This window comes from Oryza sativa, chromosome 4 (assembly GCF_034140825.1).
Source record: "Oryza sativa Japonica Group chromosome 4, ASM3414082v1".
NCBI lineage: Eukaryota > Viridiplantae > Streptophyta > Magnoliopsida > Poales > Poaceae > Oryza > Oryza sativa.
In genome coordinates, this window is record NC_089038.1 from 15,607,937 (window position 1) to 15,617,748 (window position 9,812).

The window sequence follows — 9,812 nt, forward strand, 5'->3', positions numbered from 1 at the left end:
TTAAGAAGGTTTTTCAGACTAGACATAATTTTGAAATATAGTATGAATAATCCAGTTGATGGTATATAAGTCTCTAAAGCTGACAATATGATACACGCCCGCACATTTGCGCGGGCTACCTTCCTAGTTTAAGAAACTGTTGGGAACAAACTCGATACAAATTGGTAGAACACCTGGAGAATATAATAAATAAACAAACTCGACAAAGACAGGGTTTTGGTGCTGTCAAGCAGCAGCATTTTCTGGTTTATACTCAATTTAAAATAGCAAATCAACATACATATCATGGGAGGGCAATCCCACACGCCAAGCATGCCACGCAACTAGACGCACTCCGGCTTGAACCAGCAAGCCACAAGCAAATACAGACGCAACAAGATAAGGAAAAAAAATAGAAAAAAAAAGAACCAACAAGAAATGTTCCATCAGAAACAAACTTCAAAACCATTAGTTCATTACAAACAATCTAGATCAGTCATATGCTGAACCCAGATAAGAGATAAACTTGATATATCCACCAATGACCAATCACTGTAGGGACTTTAGAGTTGTTCTTCCAAGTATATGAATCTTGTATGGATCGATCATCGATGTCGGTGACCGTTGTAGTCAATTGAATCTACCTGCAGTTGGAATTATAGAAGAAATATATCAGATTTGCAGAAAAGAAGCTGTGCCCTTTCAATATGCTCCATATATGATAAGTTCACAATGCACTATAAAAACAGGTTCTAGTTTTTGACCTCCTGGTATAAAAGTTTGAATATTTGGTACAAACATATAATGTCTGACATATGTACATGTCTATATAAATAGAAGGCTACTGCAGAACACTATACCATTCCAACAGAATAGATTATGTATAACGACATTAGCACGGTATCTTAGTTAGATCTGATATTTTTGATACTAGATAGGTACTAGATCTGGTACCGTGGTACCAGACACAATACCCATAGGTATCATATTTGGTGCCAATGATACCAGACATGATACTGCATGGTACTAGATCCTGCTACCTAGGTACCATGCTGACATCATGATGATGTCAACTATTCCGTTAGAACAGTATATCGTTCTGTAGTATTCTGATATAAATAGCATGCAATTAAAATATCAGAAGAACAAATAATTTTGAAATAAACATTTTCATGTTTAAATATATCTAAACTTGGTGAAAGGATTCCATAGGTTATGAATAAAAATAATATAGATGCATATGGGTTGCACACTAGTAAACTAGACCATATAGCCTTTGCTTACCGTACTACTAAGTAACCTAGTTTCTGTGTATCTTTTCTACACCTCCATCTTGGTGTGCGCATATAATTGTTGCTGATTTACTATGCAGATAAACAAGGAGTACCAAATGACAGCAGGCCGCCATTAATAGCCAGCACTCAAAAGTTAGCCACTTAGCTTCAAACAGTCTTATCATTTATTTTTTTTTGCCGAACTAATATTTTGGTGCGACTTTTCATCAGATATTTTACAGTGCTGGAACTTCAAAAGAGTGCAAAAATAGTTTTTCTAGGGGAAGTATTGAGAGTTTAAATAACTATTCCTGAATCCTGAACAGTGCCAATTAAAATGTAGGGCCTGGGTACTGTGGGCCTGCTGGTTTCCTATTAGTTGGAAAATACAGATAAGAATAGTTTGTTTCCTTGCTAATTTGGTTTCCCTCAGATATATTCACATGTATTAAAGATAAAAATTACATTGTAGATAGAGTTTTATCTTGTGGGGCCAAGCCAAGTAATCTGTACAAAAAGGTAGAGTGCTAGCATGTATAACTATTACTAGTAAGCAAGCAATGAAGATGAATTAACCTAGTCTCTCCCCCTTTCTCAAAATTGTTCATCCAAATCTATGATCTCCCATCATGTACATACATACATACACATACACGCACACACATATATATATACCTCACTATGTTACCTCTCAATTAACACTAAAAACATTTCTAGTTCCCAAGGTCCGGAGAAAACCACGCAAGGAAAATTAACACTAAACATTTTACGAATTGCACTTATATTCTTCTCTTACCAACCTGTTACAACCAAGAATCGCATGCCTAGTGGTATTGCTAGCCATGCAATTCATTTCCAATAAATCCCTAAATTTCAAATAGGACCTTTACTTTATTTCCCACTATACACCACTGTCCTCCATAACTTTATTTGGGGTTTCTCAAAAAAAAAAAACTTCATTTGGAAAAATCAACCAATGATGGAATCAGCATGATCAACAAAATAAAGAGGAAAATATAATAAAGCAGTGTTGCAGTAACGGAAACAAACTTGAAATGGAATTCTGTTATACTAGCCATGCAAATCTATAGAATATTTTTTGCTTATTCGCTTATAGAGGTATGTGGATAGATTTGACCTGAGAATAGAGCCTTTGGTCAAGGCCTTCTTATAGTATTTCGCTGACTGCCGCTTGTATAGCAATGACTGATCATAGCCACCTTCTTTCCGAGGCCACTCTAGGTTATCCCACCAATCCTTCTCACAGTATACTATGGGTCTTGGTTCATGTAATCCTTTGACGTCAGGCAGGTGTCTAAGACTACAACAGCCCCTGATCAAGATGGTCTCCAGCATGGGAGCTGACATTATTTTTGCCTCACATATCCCTTTCAAGCTGGGAAGCTCATGCAGGTGGACGTGCTTCAGCTTTGGGAAATCAATAGCATCATTGCTTACTGTCCCCTTGGAGTTTGCTGTGTTCAAAGGGAAAACATATATGAGGCTGGTGCAGTACAGGATCTGAATGGTCTCCAAGCTTGGTAAGTTGTTGGACAAGGGAAGTACATGGATGAGCCTAGGACAGGAATCCAGATGTATATACTGCAGTTTCTTGAAGGAATCAACATTTACATGCTTGACTTCCATGCTCCAAATGCAGTGGGCTGTTTGGAGATGTGATGCCCAGAATGTCTCTAGCCAAGAGAAGGCTTTGATTTGGTCATGGTCTCTGAGTTTGAATACAGAATGTAACTTGGGGCATCTCTCAATACAGCACCACTTAATCCGACCCCAATTTGATCCAGGAATACAAGTCATCCAAGAGTCATCATGCACGTTTAGAGAGTGTACAGTGTCTATGAAATTTCCTAAGATATTGTCATTCCCCTGCAATTGTTTTCTGTTTCTGATCTCTACCTTGCAGCTTCCGTTGCACTTTGACTCTAAAGGCAGCCGCGGGCAAGGACAAATCACAGGGGCAACACTAAGTGCAACAACTCTGTCAAATATATCACTGTACATATTCCCTGCAACTGTTCGATCAACATAGGCACTACTGCACTGCTTACTTTCTCCTTCATCTTTGCTATAATTAACAAAAACAGGTGAGATGCAGAAATGCACATGGTGACTTTGCATTGCAAACAACTGTAGAAACCGAAGAAGCCTAGGATCCATGATAACAACATGTGATTGGAATAATTTATCATCATCCTGGACAGGTGACAAGCTATTTTGTCGTTTGCCTTCCAGATGTACTCCAACTGTATCTACATGTAACTCATCCAATTGTGGTTTTGTAACATCTGACCACTTTATTGCACAAAGATGCAGACAACCAAACAGAAGAAGACGATTAAGTTTTTCTGCCTGCATGGCATCCAGGTCAAGTTTTTCCAATATTGTGCCGGAAAGATCCAATTCCTCAAGTTTTGGCAGTCCACTCAAGATTAGCTTTTTTAACCGGCAACATCCAAATAATGAGATTTTTGTAATATTTGCTGCCTTTGGATACTGTTCTGATGCTGCAACTAAGCTGAATTCCTCAAGTGATACCGGAAGGTTGCTATCAATGACAGAATCCAACCCAACACAACCATCAAGAGTGACAGTCTTCAGACATGTTGCCTTGGACAGGTCAGGAAAAGCTTGCATGGTAGAGTTACCTGACAAGTCTAGAATCTCCATCTTTTCCATACCTGAGAATATGAATGTGAATGGATCCTTTTCATCTTTGGTTGCCGTATAGTCTTGATCAATCATCTTGATTACACGAAGCTTCTGTATCTTGTTATGCTGCCGTTTCCAAATATGTCTCAAGTTGTGCGGTTTCACTCCCTCAACATTGAGCTCCCTGACATTGTTCATTTCCTCAATCATCTGTGGGGAGAAAACCCACTGTGTGTACTGTAGGTCTAGCACCCACAAACCATGAAAACAGTTCCAAGACTGAACCTCCTCTCCAGCATCAATGTTCAGATCAAGGCAGTTATCAAGCCCAAGGAATCTCAATCCGCGGCAACAGAGGAAAGGAGGTGAAGCAAATCTAAAAGTACAGAGGCTAAGTTTTAGCACTCTAAGGTTCTCTGCATGTTGAAACATGTCATTATAATTTTGTAAAAGATGTGCAAGGTTGAGCTTTGACTTAAAAAAATATTCTACTAGTTCCACCGTGTCTTTTGATTCTGTGTCAATTTGGTGTGCTGCCAAGAAAAATGATGACACTGTTTGAGCCACTGCTGAGGCAGCCAGGAACCCATAATTACTTGAAATCAGGTGATTTGTTGAAATCCAGTTGTCAGTGTTCCGCATCATGTGGTAAAGTCCAGGGTCGTCCCATTCTTGCCACATCTCTTGTTGTAGAGCATCAGCAATCTCCCATTCCTGAATGATCCCATCACACACCCAATAGTTTGAAGCATGAACTGCCCAGTCATAGTCAATGATGTCTCTGCCAACAAAATTAAGTTTCGATATATACAACCAACATTTGGCAATTGTTGTTGGGTGCAGCTTGGCTACTCCGGAACATGTGTTGGAAGCAATTTCTGCCGCCTCCTCACACAATATATCCCACCAATGGCTTTGATCCTGGAACTCCATCCCATATATTTTGTTATGGAATTCGGCAGCAAGAAAAACATCTGCCACTTGCACCTTGTCCTGAATTCTGGTACTCAGCCGAAACCTGCCCCTGAAGGTCCACAATATTTTGTTTCCCTTATACGGTTGATATAGAGGCAGACCAAAATTAGTTACATCTTTTATTTCATTATCACTCCCATTATGAAAAACCACAAGAAATCTTCTACTCATTAGGACATCATTAACAGCTATTCCAACATCATTGATCACGTCTCTGGAGCTTTCATCTTTTCCATTGATATCATCAGCCTCATCCTGCTCATCAATAAGATCTTTTGCTTGGGTCATCTCTAGTTTCTCTGCAATTTTCCTCTGCATTTCCCTTCTGCTTTTCCACCTCGAGCAATCAATGTGGATTATCTTTTCAAACTTCAATTCTGGGTCTGCGATCTGGACCGTTGTAAGCCGTTTGGCAACAGCTCTGAGGACAGCAGATGCACCCAATCCTTCCCAACCATCAAAGTAGACCACATTTGATACATCTGATTTCTTTAGTTTGTCAATTATACTATCAACAGCCTCAGCAACATTCTCTGCGGTAATTACCTGCAGTGGTTAACAGTAATTAACTGAGGTTAGCTCAGCTCAGCTGGGTTGCGTACAAAGTAACACGACTGTCTAGAAGAAGAAAAATCAAATGAACACTATATTCAGAGAAAAAAAAATGAAACTATATATTTAGAGGGGGGGAAATCCTTATTTGCTATACTCCACTTTGAGCTGTCACCAAACTAGGTATGCTGATGTAGGCGAGGCTGGTGATGTGGAGACTTGTTGCCGCAGCCACCGTCCCCCACCTCGTCCATGGCTGGCGCCGCCTCCCCATCCTAAGCATCATCGCCCAGATCTAGTTTGGTGTCAAGCGCATGCGAATGGCTGCTACTTGGGGCCATCAGCAACTGGATGGCAACTGTGGCGGGCTGGCGGCAAGGTCAGGAAGCCGATGGAGGCGGGAGAGGAAGAGTTGATCAGCAAATGGGAGACGAGGATGGGCGGCCAACGGCCATACTGCCCATCAGCCATGGGGATGGGAGAAATAGCAAGAAAGAAAATGAAGAGGGAGGAAGGCGATGGTTCATGGAAATTTAAGTATTTGCTACTATTCTATTTATCAATTATCCAAATGCCAATTTTAATTTTGTGCTGGTAAATTTAACGCCCCGCGCTTTGTTACGGGATATATATTAGATAGCGTAGAAATAATAAAATGATTTGGATTGAAATATCGTGAAAAAGATGATTTGGCATGTGCATATTTATTTTGGGAGTACCTATAGAACATTTGACATTTTTCTAGGAGAAAAACTTAAATGTAATTACAATCTAACTAGTATGTAACTAGAGGTTTACTCTGATCTAACAAAAAGTATCTTGAGGTATCAGTACCTCACTGTATCAAATCGTTTCCGATCGTTGGATCCAACAATGCCCATCCTGTCCAGTGAGATCCAACGATCGGAAACGATTTGATACCGTGAGATACCAGTACCTCGAGGTACTTTTTGTTTGAATAGCGCAAATCTCACGTAACTAAGATGTACTTACTCCGTTTCACAATGTAAGTCATTGTAGCATTCTCCACATTTATATTGATGTTAATGAATCTAGATAGATATATATGTCTAGATTCATTAACATCAATATGAATGTGGGAAATGCTAGAATGACTTACATTGTGAAAAGGATAGAGTAATTTATATGTAAGAAAGTTTTGATCGAAGGCGGGACCTCGAGCCCACGAGTCGCCCACGCGCCAGCGGCTCGGGGGCAAACCCTAGCCGCCGCCGCCACCCACCCTCCTCCCTTCTCTCTGCCTCGCCGCCACCGGAGTTCACCGCCGAACAACCATGCGGGGAGCCAGGATGGCGGGCGGGGCCATACCGCGGCGACGCGTCGTCACTGGCACGAGGGAGGCGGGGCGAAGCGCGGAGCGCGGTGAGCCGAGCGGAGGGCGGCGCGCTCGATGGCGAGGGAGGCCGGGGATCCGGCACCGCGGTGGCTAGATCCGGTGCTCCCGCGGCCGGATCTAGCTGCACGGCGCAGGGCGACGGCTCTATCATGGGCACGGAAAGCTACGGCTGAAGGCCGCCAGCGGCGGCGGCAGCGGCACGAGGGCCGCGTGCCGGCGAGGGGAGGACTGTCGCCCGCTTGGCAGCATGCTCGTGCCTCTCTCCGGCCGGCCTGGTGGTGTGCGCGGGGAGGAGCTGTGGGGTGGTGGACTGGGCTAGCTGGTGGCTGAGAAGATGATGTGGTGGTTCAGCGACGGTTGTTGTGTGAGGTGGTGGTGGCAATGGATGGAAATCGCTGGCGAAAGCCTTGCTTAGCACTTGGCTGGCATGACGACGGCGACGCCCTTTGGCGCCGTTTCCTTTCTTGGAGGCGTAGTTATGGCATTTTTCTTCATCGCTATCAATCTCCAGGTGAAAACTATGTTCCGGTTTCCGGACGGACGGTGGCGGCGTTTCATGTCGTATCCTTCATTGGGGCATCGTCTTGGAGAACCTTACCCTTGCTTCGATTACTGTTAGCGAACTCCTGTGTCAGCTCGAAGCACTAGATGCCTAGGTTTTGGCGAGGCCTTCTCCTTCCTGGCTCCATTCTTGTATTGGTGGCATCCAGCTTCTTCATTTGTCTCTGTCAGGTGGAGTCGAAGCTGTAACGTCGTTGGGGTGCGACGTTGCTTGGCAACGATAACATTTGCAGTTTCTCTCTAGGGATGTTGGTGTTGCCAGTGCAGGTTTTGGCGCCTCAGGGGCTTTGGCTGATGTCTAAAGTATGAGCTTGCTGTTGTTTTGCTCGTTTTGGCGGTGCCTCCAATGATGTTATGATCGCCGTGGAGTCGGAGCTCTGGGTCGCTGGGCGGCAAAGGTTGGCAACGATGACACGTGCCTTGTGATGTCAAAGTTGTATGCCGCTTCTTCAGCTTTTCGACATCGATGTTCGCCTTTGGATTCTGCCGTCGTAGTTTGGTTAGAGTTGTGTGGTGCTCAGTGTGTTGTGTTGTTTGTACCGGTCGTGGTTGAGGGGCTTGGCGAGTCTACTTGCCGAGAGGTTATTTTTTCTTTTTCTGTAACCCGTCTAGTTTTTTACTTCTGCTTAATTGAAATATAATTTGCAGTTCCCTGCCGGTTTAGTTTAAAAAAAAATTATATGTAACTTGATCATTTCCTTTTTCAAAAAACACAGCATCCCAAGTGGCTAGTGCCGTTGACTTGCAAGCAGCAAGTCTTGAGTTCGATTACCAACTTGCGCGTGGAAAATTTGTAAGTTTTGAGGAAATAAATCTTAAAATAAATTGTACATATATTTAGTATATGCTTAAATGTTGAGTTTTGTGTGCTTTACGGTAGAGCCAAAGCTCAAACGATGAGAACCTTAGCCACGTACTCCTTTCGTTTTTTAATATATGATGTCGTTAACTTTTAGATATTTATCTTATCCAAAAACTTTGTGCCAACATTTTAAAAATATAAGTCATGCTTGAATAACCTTAATCATAAAACATCATAAAAAATAAATAATGATTATAAAGACGAATAGTCAAACATATTAAAAAAAGTTATTTGTATTATATATTAAAAAATGAAGGTAATACTACTTAAAAACTTATCAGTGTTGGACAAAAATAGCAACACACATAGAAGAGAGAACAGCAGGACGTGCTGCGTCAGGTGGCATCGCGTCCAGGTGAGCCCCGTCATACATGAATCGATAAATCATCTTGTGCATAAATCATATTGAAAACAATATTTTTGCCAATAAATACCTCTCGGAGCATAATGAATTGCCCTCAAGACCAGCAAATCAGGGCAAGTGGAACCCAGATCTCACCAATCAGCATCACACCCTACAAAAAGACATGCATTCAGTGTTGGTTTCTTCGAAAAATTTAGATCGGTTCTCCAAACAGAAAAAAAGATTGAAATTTTACTAGTTAGAGAGAAGGGACAGAAGAATCACTTCTCATTTGGAGCTGGGAGAGAAAGGGAGAGAGACCAATTAAGAAATGATAGTGAAATTGAGGCAATAAGCAAAGTGCGTGTCTGAGGATATCAGGCAGAAGATAGATGGAGCTTAGCACCAGTGATCGATGCAACTGGTATGAATATATTGTCCCTAGTTTGAGTTTCGCTCCTTTTAACAAAGCTTCTAATGCGTATCACTTTTGAACAAAGCAAAAGGCAAAGCTCTAGCATCACTTGTCTGGGTAGTTTATACCTTACTTCCTCCGTTTCACAATATAAGTCATTCTAGCATTTCCCACATTTATATTGATGTTAATAAATCTAGACATATATCTATCTAGGTTCATTAATATCAATATGAATATGGAAAATGCTAGAATGACTTACATTGTGAAACGGAGGGTGTACTTATGAGCAACAGGAACAAATTGTGTATTGCCATATACGGAACACTAACACACCTTTAAGAAAGCGAATTACGTGATGTACTCCCTCCGTTTCAAAATGTTTGACACTGTTGACTTTTTAGCACATGTTTGACCATTCGTCTTATTCAAAAAAATTTATGAAATATATAAAATTATAGGTGTACATGAAAGTATGTTTAACAATGAATCAAATGATATGAAAAGAATAAATAATTATTTAAATTTTTTGAATAAGACGAATGGTCAAACACGTACTAAAAAGTCAACGGTGTCAAACATTTTGAAACGGAGGGAGTATAAAGTTTTGAGATATCATTGAACACCTCCAAAAAAATTCTTACAGTGATGCATGCTGCGCCGATGAAGAAACAAATCACAATGGTAGCTGTAGATGTTACTTTCTCCGTTTCACAATGTAAGTCATTCTAGCATTTCCTACATTCATATTGATGTTAATGAATCTTACATCAATATGAAGGTGAGAAATGCTAGAATGACTTACATTGTGAAATGGATGGAGT

At 41.3% G+C, this 9,812-nt stretch overlaps 1 non-coding gene across 2 annotated transcripts; it reads right to left on the reverse strand.

The window, feature by feature from the left end:
- Positions 1–214: 214 nt before the first annotated feature.
- Positions 215–8,986, reverse strand: LOC107278506 (uncharacterized). 2 transcript variants are annotated; one of them, XR_010740562.1, is made up of 4 exons: positions 8,859–8,986; positions 8,665–8,745; positions 2,392–5,444; positions 215–623 (listed from the first exon to the last, which is right to left on the reverse strand). It is a non-coding gene; the product is annotated as an uncharacterized protein (transcript). The 2 variants fall into 2 exon arrangements; XR_010740563.1 differs by having other exon boundaries at positions 8,830–8,972.
- Positions 8,987–9,812: the final 826 nt, after the last annotated feature.